Raw genomic sequence first — 12,139 nt, forward strand, 5'->3', positions numbered from 1 at the left:
GCTGAATGTGCTAATAGTGAGAGGACAATCAGAAATCCCAAAATGACTTGTAAATAAAACTACTGCTAAGAATAACTTCCTCCTAGACGTAATGCGGCAAGCAAACACATTGCCATGTCCCCCGGCTGTTTTCTATGTATATTCCTAGTTCAATTATCCCATTCTATGCACAAATGTCTATTTGTAGGAAAATGGGACACCATTACATGCTTTCAGGGGCGTTTGATGACACTCATTGTTGGCACTTCACAGCTCAGACAAGGCACTCAGGCACACACCAGCACGCATGATTGTGGTCACCAAGGAAGCTAATGCCGACAAACTCAATGACGCAATCAATGCACACCGACCAGATAAAAGGGCTAATTCATCAAACCTCAGGCTTGCCCTAGGATAAATATTGCCAGTGCCAATCTGCAAAAAATGGGCAGGATGCAGGAGTGCACAAGTGTGTGTTTGAGTTTGGCTTTTCACTTTACTCCGAGCTAAATTCAGTCTTTCAAACATAACGTCTAATGTTGCCCATGGCCAACTCTCCCCGAAGTAAGAGCAAATCGGCTGACAGAGCTGTGTGATAAAAGGTTGTATGTATTTTTTCCGAGTGCTTGTCAGATGTTTGGCCTATTTTATGTACATGTCTATTTGGGCAAAGAGTTGGAAATCCTATGTTGTGGTGTCACTGTACCTGTTCTGCAAGGCTTTGGTGAATTTAAAAGCCTAAATGAAGGCATAAACGTAGTACAGAGGATGCTTGTTCCACGGAATGAAAAGGCCATTAGTGCATGACATGGCTTTATTGTTTGTTTGAAACCGCTAAGGAGTGTTGTACAAGAATGTGAACACACAGGCCATGTATATTTTATAGAGATGCCTAAGCTACCACAAGATGATAGTCAACATTGTTTTCAGTGCATCTGTGATTGTGATTGATGTCTCGGTTGTCATCTAAGGTCGTAGTTAATCCATTTTCTATGGTGTTTCCTATATTTATGTCCTTGGTTAGCCAAGTGTCGCGGAGGTGCTGGAGCCTATCTCAGGCAACTATGGCAGTATGTGGGGAAGAGCCTGTATTGATTCTTAGCCAGTCGCATGTCATAAGGAGAAAAAACACTATTCATCGTCATATTCATATCTAGGTACGATGTAATGTGGTCAATCATATGTGATGTACGAATGCAAGTTTTCTTTGTCATTTGCAGGTTTAGTAGAAGAATAAGTATTTTAGGGATACGCTGAATTAGGACTACATTCTAAATGCTAGTGATAATGAGAAAAACTCCCTCAAATGCCATTAGATATATATATTTATATATGTATTTCTATTTCTCATCACGATGAAGAAAACAACACAAGTGGGACCTCGGCTCCATTACACTTAAAGTAGGGCATGAAAGCGAAAGCGCAGTCTTCAAGGGTAAAGGCAAATCAGTGGAGATTAGAGTATACACTTAATTTTGACCTAAAGCCATTCGCAAACTACCTTGATGGGGCACTGTTTATATTTAGATACAATTTTACATGTGTTTATGTGACAAGGGATATTTCGAAAGATACTTCCCTTCTGGTCATACATCAGGTTTTTTTTTTTTTTACATCTCTACATCACTGACCAAGGAGAATCTAAGGCTCGCTCTGCAAATTGAAGTTACCACTGGGTCTATGTTAAAAATTTAAAATCTCAAATTAATAAATAGACAGATTGTGTAGAGCATGAATTGGATAAAATTAATTCTTCTCAGAGGCATACACAAAGAGTTGCAGCCAAGCAACTTTGAGGTAAATATAGACTCAAGCTCTCTTTAATGTGGTGTTTATTGGAATGGTGAATCAAGGATGCAGGTTTAATTTCATGGGCATCAGCAGCTCTTACAAAGATAGTACATACAGTATAGTAATATTAGGGCTTCATTGTAACCATAAATACATGACTGTATTTAATTAAAGCCAAATATCACCAACCCGGAATAGACCATTTATTCATTCATTCTTTCATTTTATCATTTAAATTAAACCCCATATCTGTACTTGATTTATATTATGACAACAACAACACCTGGCAGAATGTGAATATGCATGACTGTGTCTGTCTGGTGGTAGTTTGGTGATGCAATATATGTTTATTTTCATCTCACACCAAGTAGGGATCAATGCATTTCAATCACTGATGCATTTTCAAGAACTACATTGTCGCACCTGTACATATTTATTCGTTATTTAGAGTCACACTTAGTTATTTTGTTTCTTAAATAGTGTTGGCTTCATAATACACTTTATATTTGCTGCTACTGCCACCTAGAGGAAATATTGTTGCATAGCCAATAACCAGTCTGGGTGAAAAGAAGGACAGAAAGAAAGCAAAAAGAAAGAAAGAAAGAAAAGAAAAAAGAAATAGAAAAAGAAAAAAAGAAATATCTTTTACCTATCAGGGTCAATGCTGCAGACTGCAAATATGATTTCTGTGCGGATTGTATAATATGAAAGCATAATGAATCCACAAAATACATGTTATTTTATTTTTATTGTCCACAAGTAACCTGATGCTATAGTGGTTTACCTGACTGACTCCAGTAGTGGACAGGCGTAGGCTCGATTCCCATTGGTGGCGGTATGATTGTCAATGAGACTGGTCGCTTGTCTCTTCTGTGCATTACGGCTGACTGGCGACCAGTCTAGGGTGTAGTCTGCCTTTTGCCCCAAGTCAACTGGATTTTTTTCTTGTTTTCTTTTTTAAATCTCATTGATTACATTTTTATATATTTTAATTCTTCAACTTGATAGAGCTTCCCCTATTGAGTCTTAGTCAGACAAACAGGTACCAAGTGGAAATATTTCTAACACTTCTGCTGTTGGGTGCATTTTGAGTCACATGATGGCAGTAGATGCTTCCTAATCACTTCAATGTCTGATTCAGCAAAGAAGAGGCCTCAGGGTGTCTCATAAAAAAAATGAGACAGAGGCCAAGTTGAAGCCTCAGCAAGTCTTTATGATGCAGTCAGTTGAGTGATTCCATTTAAACTAACATTAATTAAAAATATCGCGATGGCCCACACTCCCTTAGAAATCACTTGGAGTTTTGATTTACACCATCTTTTCCCCCTGGTTGCCCATAATTGCTTCCATTACTTGCAAATGACTTAGTGCTCATTACAGACGTCTGCTTGAAATTGAGATACTTTGCATTCACACTCTGAATAGCTGCCTGTGCTTGAGTGAGCTGATTTAAAATTTGTGAAGCGTGTGGAAACATTTGGTGTAGGCCCCATAAATATATAAATAAAATATGACCAAACATGTTTGTTGGTTTACTTAAGTATTTGTGGGTTTCTTTTCAATTATACGGCGGTCCAGAAGAAATTGCTCTCCGGGTCAATAAATGGCTAACTTAGGGTTTTAAGGTAAAACTTTGAAAGTTCCACTTTGTGTATTAATGTTGAAGGTGATAGTATCACTGATCATGTGACATTGATTTTTGCTTGCACTTTTCACCTCCCCCTTCCAGGCATCCCTCATAAATATATTTATGCCTAAGCTCCTTGGACGTCCGTTTCCTGGATCTCTGTTCGGCTGCATGTGATGACATGATCCTACTTTGGCTTTGTGCTCAAACCTCAAGAGATCCATAACAAGGATACCAGGATGGAAATAAAGCAGCATGGAAGCCATGCCAACAAAACATTAGTAATCTATCTCAGCTTTAATTTGATTTAGCTGTAACTCTTGTGGTCGTTGCATGCTTAGGTCACTCTTTCCTAGTTGCCAAATTCTTCCTTGAATAGATGATTTCATTTATTTTCAGTTGTTTAATGGAGAATTGATGGAAATGTGCATGGTACGGGATCTAGACTTCCTGTTACTTTGTGTGGTCACATTCACCATCTAGCTAAGGGCATACAACAGAAAGGATATTAGATGGATCTAAATTTGAATTTATAATCTGTGTGTTGTTATGTATGTAAGTAAAATTACTCTACCTACTCACCACTGTGAGACATGTAAATTTGATGATCAGCCCTCCTTTTTTTAATCATTTCCATCCTATTATTTTTTTTATGTATCTGACAATATTGATGTTATACAATGTTGACAATATCATATGAGAAAACAATGCATAAAGAGCCATTTAGTTGAAACAGTGAATATTTCATCCTGGATCAGGTCTCGGAAACGCTTCAATAACTCATCTGAGCACATTCACTTCTTTACTGTGGTCCTTCAGATCAGCCAAATGGCTAAACTAAACCTTTAATATTCTACCACATGTATTCGAATGAGAGATGGAAGTGGCCATCAAACATAATTACTCCTGAGGCCTAAACACACGCAACCCCACACACATACACCTCACTGTTATAAGTGTGCTTTGTGAATGAAGACTGTTATTCTACTAATTCAATATCCATAATTTCCTACACTTTTCTACTTAGCTGTTGCCAAAAAATGATTGACAGCTTTTGCCAAGCTGGTTCTCTCAGGTGTATGCATGAATGTGAATGTGTCTGGCATTGTTTCAGTGGGCCTGCTGTCAATGATTTATGTCTCTCAGGTGGACACATAGTAGGGAAAATGTGAGATGATATTGAGATCAGCATGTCATTTGTGTTTGTGTCACGAATCCTTTTCAGTTTAGAGTAGTAGGCTGCCATTTCAGTCTGTAAAAATGTATATTTGTGTGCGTCTCCTGGAAATTGTTCATATTTCATGCTGACATGTCTTAGCATTTGGGAAAATGTTCAGGTATTTGAAAGGAATATCAGCCTGTCATCTTAGTCGGAAGGACGTTCCTGGCGTTGCTGAGATTGATGAGAGTATCGGTCATGTCATGGAAGCTTAAAAATACAGATTAATGCAGGGCTAACTCTGAGGTCAAAGACAATTCATTCAAGGCTGCTCCTCTAATTTTCTTCTTTCGAAGGGAAATAATGACTTCCACATTCAGGTGATGTTATCAAAGGCTATCAATGATCCGGTTTGAGTATATTTGGAAAACAAGTTCACTTAATGTACAGGCCTCTAATCTGAAAGAAATACTTCAACACGTAGAAAACCCACTTAAATCCAAGCAAATAAACAGTACAAAATACAAACATGACATACAGTAGAGACTTTCTCTTCATAACCAGCAAAATTCCAGCACGATACACTTTAATTTGGCTGTATACAAAGGCTGTTGAGACCAGATGTTGGTAATTTTACAGCAATGCACGCAGGCACATTTTAAAACAGTCAGTTTACACAACTGAGTACATGAACACAACCGGCTCCATGCACAGTCAATCAAAGAGGCTCCACTCATTACCTTTAAATACGGCACGCTCACGTTACACAGAAATATTTCCCTGACGGAATGGTGTGTGAATGGTTCGTTGTTCTTGTACTTCTTGTGTGGAACAAAGAGAGTGTGAGCAATTCAATGAGCAGGTGACTTGAATGTCTCTGATGACATCATCTGTCCATGGCAGACCTTGGCAAACTGACCCCAGGGCCAGATACTTCCTGTTTGGATTTTAAGTTTAACACAATTTAACAATCTGGGCAATTATAAGTTTCTGACTGTACTACTATACACTATATTGATAAATCAACAACACCAGAAGAGGGCAGTCAAGTGTAATTCTGTGGCATAGGAAGGCGACTTATCCTGGCTCATGGTCAATTTTAGTGTGATGTGCATATTTGCTGTGTGTAGTGGATAATCCCCTTCCAATTAAAGAAAGTGTGAAACATGTACTATCTAGAATCCGAAGCAGTTCAGAGGTGAAAGCTTGGGGCTTATCAGTCACACACTCCACACATTGAGACTTGCTCTCAAAGTGCCCTGTTCAAATTCATTAGCTCATCTTTTTTTTTTTTTTTTGATCACACTGAGGTGCTATGTGGATGGATGTCAGGCTACCTGGCAGTTCCCATCAGATTAGTGGCTGTTTAAATCTTTCAGATAGCTGTGCCACGAACATGCAAACAGAGCTGGCAAGAAACAGCTTCAAAGGGTTGGCTGATAATAGTATACTATAGCGTGAGAATGTTAATGACGAGGATTATGTATTTATATACGTGGCCCGATGAGTGGTTAACGTGTCGGCCTCACAGCTCTGGGCTCTTGGGTTCAAATCCAGGTCACGTCCACTTTTATGGAGTTTTCATGTTCTTCCGGGCTTGCGTGGGTTTTCTCCGGGTACTCAGGTTTCCTCCCACATCCCTTGGCTGGACACCAATTCAGGGTGTCCCCTGCCTGTTACCAATAGTCAGCTGGGATGGATTCCAACACTCCAAGTGACACTTGTGAGGATAAGTGGTATGGAAAAGGAATATATACACACTATCTGTTCCTCTCTATTTTAGTATTACTTCAACGTATAATGTTTGTTCTTGGTTTCTGATAAATTAGAAAACTGACCCCCAAAAACGTGACTAATACTCCAATGTGATTCATATCTATTATTCCCATTCATTGTCCATTTTTTTGGAAAGTGGTATAGTAAGGTGAACATTTTTGTTCAACTTTCTTTCGGTTTCAGTTCTACTGAAATATCATAAAATAATTGTATCTATTTTGTAGGCCCATTGAGACATTGTTGCAATATTGAGTTGATTCTGTAGGGCTGAGACCTTCTGAACTTTGTGTGAGGTATCTTTCTCAGGGTCGCTTAAAAGAGTAATTATGAATCAGATAGTTTTGATAATTAATTCAAGGGTGAAAATAGAGAGAGAGAGAGACAGGGAGAGAGAGAGAGAGAGAGAGAGAGAGAGAAAGAGAGAGAGAGAGAGAGAGAGAGAGAGAGAGAGAGAGACACAGAGAGAGAGAGAGGGATATGAGAGGAAGAGAAGTATAAAAAGAAAGGGATGTGGAAAGAAAAACATAATTTATTACGCCTGAGCCCTCCTGTGAGACAGCCTCACCTCTGACAGGCAAGGAAATACTTCTCTGAACTGTGTCCCCCTTGACACCAGTGTGCAACACATACGCACCCACGTGCGCACCCACACACAACAAATTCAGTACCAAAAAAAAAGCACACACACTGAAAGTGTTAGGTACAAGGTCTGAGAAGACGTAGAAATAGAAACAAAACATTCAAGACCTGCAGATTTCTGGAAAATGTGATCTCTTCTTTTTCTCCTTCATCCTTCAACAGAGAAGAGAACAGTGTTTCAGGAAGTGTAGGGGTTAAGACCACACCGTTAGGGTGCCGACCTCTGACCCCTGATTAGCAAAGCATAGACACTAAGTGGTACATTGTGACTTCCCCACTGCTACTTTTTGGGCCATTTCACACCGCCGCAAGTTTGCTGAGAAATACAACCTCTTGAAAAAATTATAGAATCGCCAGTCCTGGTAGATGTTCATTCAGTTTTAATTTTTTTTTTTTTTGTGTAGAAAAAAAATGAAGTAAATCAAAGACATGGCCCAAAACTTTACTCAATTTAAATAGCAACTCTCTGTTGTTTTTTCTTTTGCATTTCTCAACAAGTATTGGTTTAAGAAACCCCAATGCACAAGAACTGTTTTAAAAAGCATCGAATACCAACCGGTACTGGATAAAACCCAAACGATATCAAATCCTTGTTTTGCGTTGTGTCAATTGGCAGTCCATACACTCCCGCTCACACATTTCCGACTCTTTGGGTTCTTTCTCGTCATGCCCGATATTACAAAAATGTAATCATCGCTGGAGACTTTCAAAGAGGATTAACATTCCTGGGTCGCCAACACTCAGATTTTGCCCTTCTCCCTCCCACTGCTCCCGCTTTGCTCTTTCTCCCTCACTTTAGGGCACTTTTTTCCCCTCTTATAGCCAATTATTTCTCTACTATCTAAAGTACAACCCGTTTTAAATACAACTCGAGTTGACTGTCTAATTTCCTTTTCACCCCTATTTAACTTCATTTGATTGTTCGCATTTGAGCAGGAAATGGGCAAATTGTGTTTGTGTGCTGCACTTAAACTCTAATTATAGCATTGGATCACGGGAGCTTTATTGGCTTTAACCCTGTTGACTGAGAGGAGTGCATGTGTGTGCTTCAGGCTGTCTGGTACAATGTTCTCCCAAGTCAAATTATTATGGAGACTAATGAGAAATCTTAATATGTTCTTTGTGTAATCAATTTTGACTGAATGATACAAGTGTTAAATTGTTAGCGTTTTCTCTCAAAACCCCCAATTTGCCTTAGTGTCAAGGCAGCTGTCATCAGCCACTGATCTGTTTCAACCTATCATCGACTGTCATTAATGTGTTGATAGGTCTCCACTCACAATCAAGCATGTGCCCACTGTAAGTACATTCTCAAGGTTAGGCCATGTTTAAAACTGTCTACAAAGTAGTGCACATAGTTACTTTTAACAATGTTCCTTGTTTTGCAGAGAAGGCAAACTCTTGCCCCGAAACTTAAAGCTCACACACCCTAATTGATTGCTATTTGCTTATGACTGTGACCGGCTATGAGACGGATACTCAAATGTACCTGCCTGATATGATATCTTCTAGATAGGCATTTGCCTTTTGACAGCAGGCCAATAAAGTCATCAACAGAATGACTTATTGGTAGAATTTTGTTTCTGTCAGACTAAACACACACATCCATCTGGCTACTGGTTTGACTTTGACAACAACCTGACCCACTTTTTTTTTATCATTTGAACTTCACCAAACATTTATTGTAGTGGATATTTTCAACACGAGTCCCTTTCAAAGAATGTATTGCTATGTGCCCATCAGATATAATTTTTTTTTTTGTATTGAATTTTGTCAGGACCGAGCAACAGTGGCATAATAGCGAGAGTGGCATAATACTAAGGTTGCATAGTAATGAGGTGGCATAGTAACGAGATTTCACTGTAACTAACAATATCTTTTGACACTTGACAAGATATTACCAGGCTTTTATACTGACTTGGAAGACTTCAATAAGATTGTTTTGTTAGTTGTGAGCCTGTCTTATTAATTGGTCTGTATTCCAAAAGATTTGTTGTGAGATCTGCATACTTTTTACGATTTGTTTCTCAGAGAACATATAATATCTCACAGCCACAGTTTTGACAGCCGTCCATCAATTATTTTAAATAGTTTTGTATTAAAGTTGCCCTCTATTGGTGTTTGATACACATTGACTGCCTCTGCTGTTGTTGCTGTGTAAATATGCTGCTATTTGCCTTGGGAGATGCCTACAAAAGTATATTCTTAGCCTCAAATGAAATCAAGCAGCTAGTTGTGAACTGCCTGTGTTGTTTTAACACTTGGTAAATATGTGTCCACACATCAGTGATGAACTTGTATATTTCAAATGGAGTTCAGAGGTTAATTACAGGTGTGAACTGGTGCATATATGCTCAATGTACATGTAGATGTGTGCTGACCTCCGAGTTTATCTGTCAATCTTTGGATTAGTCAGTGCAGTACACATTAAGCGTTGTTTGACGCCTTTGCCGTAGGAAGCTGTTAACTTGTTGACTTGTCCCTCATCAACTAAAAAAGGTATGAGTGAGTAAAGAAGAGGTAAAGAAGGTGAGTAATGTCAAGGTAGGATGTCCAGTGAAGTGATTCAATTCAGCCAAGTTCAAACTCCACCTAGGATCTAGAACTTATGTATAAGGGCACCAAATAGAAAGGGCGGAAATGCAGAAAATCCACCAGTAAAAACTAAAATTTAGCAAACAACAATAGCAAATAATAATTAAAAGACCACAAAGAGTGATCAAATTGTCATCTAGGATTGTACATTCTGCTAAAATGAAGAGATAAAAAATTGATGGAAAGACATTGTTTTTTGCATTCTCACTGATATCCTAAAAAGATAATTGAACTAACACATTTTAGTGACAGTGACCAATGTAATACAGCTATAAAAAATGGTACAGATCCAGCTTGATGATATTTCAAGTTAGTGCAGCAAGAATTAATTTAATAAAACTGAAAGATAGCAGCGGGTGAAGTTAATGGTTGGGAGTTAGTTAAAACATGGCCCCACATCGAGAGTTCGATCCCACGTGGTTCCCTAATATTTGAAGTGTGCATGTTCTCCCCCGGCTTGCATGGGTTTTCTCCAGGTACTCCCCTTTCCTCAGCAGTGAGATGGTTCAGTTGAGTAAGTTTTATTAAGGATTTAGATTTGGGGTTTAGATTCTGATGCAGATATAGTAATCAGATTTAAGATTTAGATTGGGGGTTTAGATTTAGAGTTTAGATTTAGGGTTTGTATTTAGGATTTAGAAATAAATATTGAAGTTGCTAAATATTGTTGGAAATGTGCAAAAGAAAAGTGACTAACATTTTCACACCATATTTGAAATACTTTGTGGCAGTACATATGAGTAAATGTTGCCCCCTTTTTAGCACAGCTTTATAAACTGCACTCTTTCGCTAGTACATGAAGTATATTTATCAGACAATATTTTGTTTTTCTGTCTAAACTTTTGTGTTTTTTCTTCAAAATTTCAACTTCTTATGATGTCTGTCGTCAACTATCTTTGGTGGCAAGTTGGTCATTATATCTTTCATTCTGTCTCATTGGGGTCTGAATGAGCACTGTTTTTTAGCTGTAAGTTTCCCATGATTAAGCAGATATCATTTAAGGCTGCCAAAATTGTACAATGTATCACCAGCAAAAGGCACCAAATTATGTCTTCTTTCTTATAAAAGGATGTTGACAGACATGGCCTGAGGCTCCAGGGAGACTGGTGAGAAAGCAGCTCTTTCAGGTAAGGTCAGTATCATCACACATTTCATCATTAGTTCCTCACATTAAGGACAATGTGATGACTGCTTTTCTTCTCAAGATTACCTATTATTAATTAAGGGTGTTTTAATATGTTTTGCAAGTCATGCAATGTCTTGCCAGATATTTTTTTACACCAGTTGTACGTATGCTCCTACCTGTAAATCAAGGATGTAGTGCAGTAGCTCAATTAATTTTCCTTTGCTGGCTTGGAAAGCGGGTTCGGTGAGTCGGTCTCAACACAAACAGAGGAGAGTGTTTTGTATGGAAAAAATACTTTACTGTACAGTATGTCACATATTGTCGTGTCTGTATATTAGGTACGTGTTAATATTCACAAGTGGTCAAGAAATCATTCTCAAATGCTGAAGTCAACACAACTTTCCACATGAGGTATGTACACAGAAAAGTTTCTCAAGAATTCTCTGTCTTGGAGTGTATATTTAAGCTAATTTTCTGAGTATTTCTTTAAAGTTAGACAAACAACATTGTTTCACTTAACCTCCTAAGACCTAAACTCTTGCAAGGCATGCATTTTTATCTATTTTCTCTTTGGTATTTAGGCTAATCGGGACCTCAAACAAATAATTCTCTTTTTACATGATGCAGTTTCTGAGAAAATGAGGGAGAAATAAGAGAAAGCCATCAGTCACATTGTTCCACAAAAAAATCTATATATACATATTGTTATTCTCTCACTGACGCGTGCACATTTAGCCAATGTGTACATAGAAACAGAGAAACTAAAATAGGGCAACGGAAGGCAGGAAAACACCCAAGCTGCACTCCTGGGAATACAGATTTCGGAAACAATCACACTAGCCTATGTGTGTCAGCAGTGGAAAATGAATAAACTGATTGGTAGTGTTGGGGGGGGGGGGAGTCCCATGAGAAGGGTCCTGCAACCATCTGTGGAGGTCATCAGTGTGTCCCAAACCTGCTGTTTCCCCACTGAACCAACATTTTGGTATGGAGATTTATAGCTGCCTGAAAAACGCATAGACAAGGGTCACTGGCAATGATACTACCTTCACTCATCACATTCAAAGATCGCAACGCAGTCATTAATGCGCCACGATGCTCTGACAAACATTAAGCCATAAGAAAATAGGGGGTAATACCGGTTTCTTCATTGTTACTCCTTCAGGCAGGTAAGTTGGCATACAAATTACCTGGAAAAAACATTAATCCGACATTTTACAGTTATTTAGAGGATGAAAAAAAAATACTTTTAAGAAAGGTGTGGCAAATATCCCTACATAAAGATGCAGAAGTAAAAAAATGTGGAAGTATGCACTAAAATGTGAATAGTATTCTCAAAATGTCATCTCGCAAAGTGAACAAGAACATGTGTGGTTCATTATGGTTAAAAAAAAAAAGTCTAAGGCAGGACTTTTCATTTGCTTTTCTAAAAAAAATGGCATTGAAA

This window comes from Stigmatopora nigra, chromosome 12 (genome assembly GCF_051989575.1).
Source record: "Stigmatopora nigra isolate UIUO_SnigA chromosome 12, RoL_Snig_1.1, whole genome shotgun sequence".
NCBI lineage: Eukaryota > Metazoa > Chordata > Actinopteri > Syngnathiformes > Syngnathidae > Stigmatopora > Stigmatopora nigra.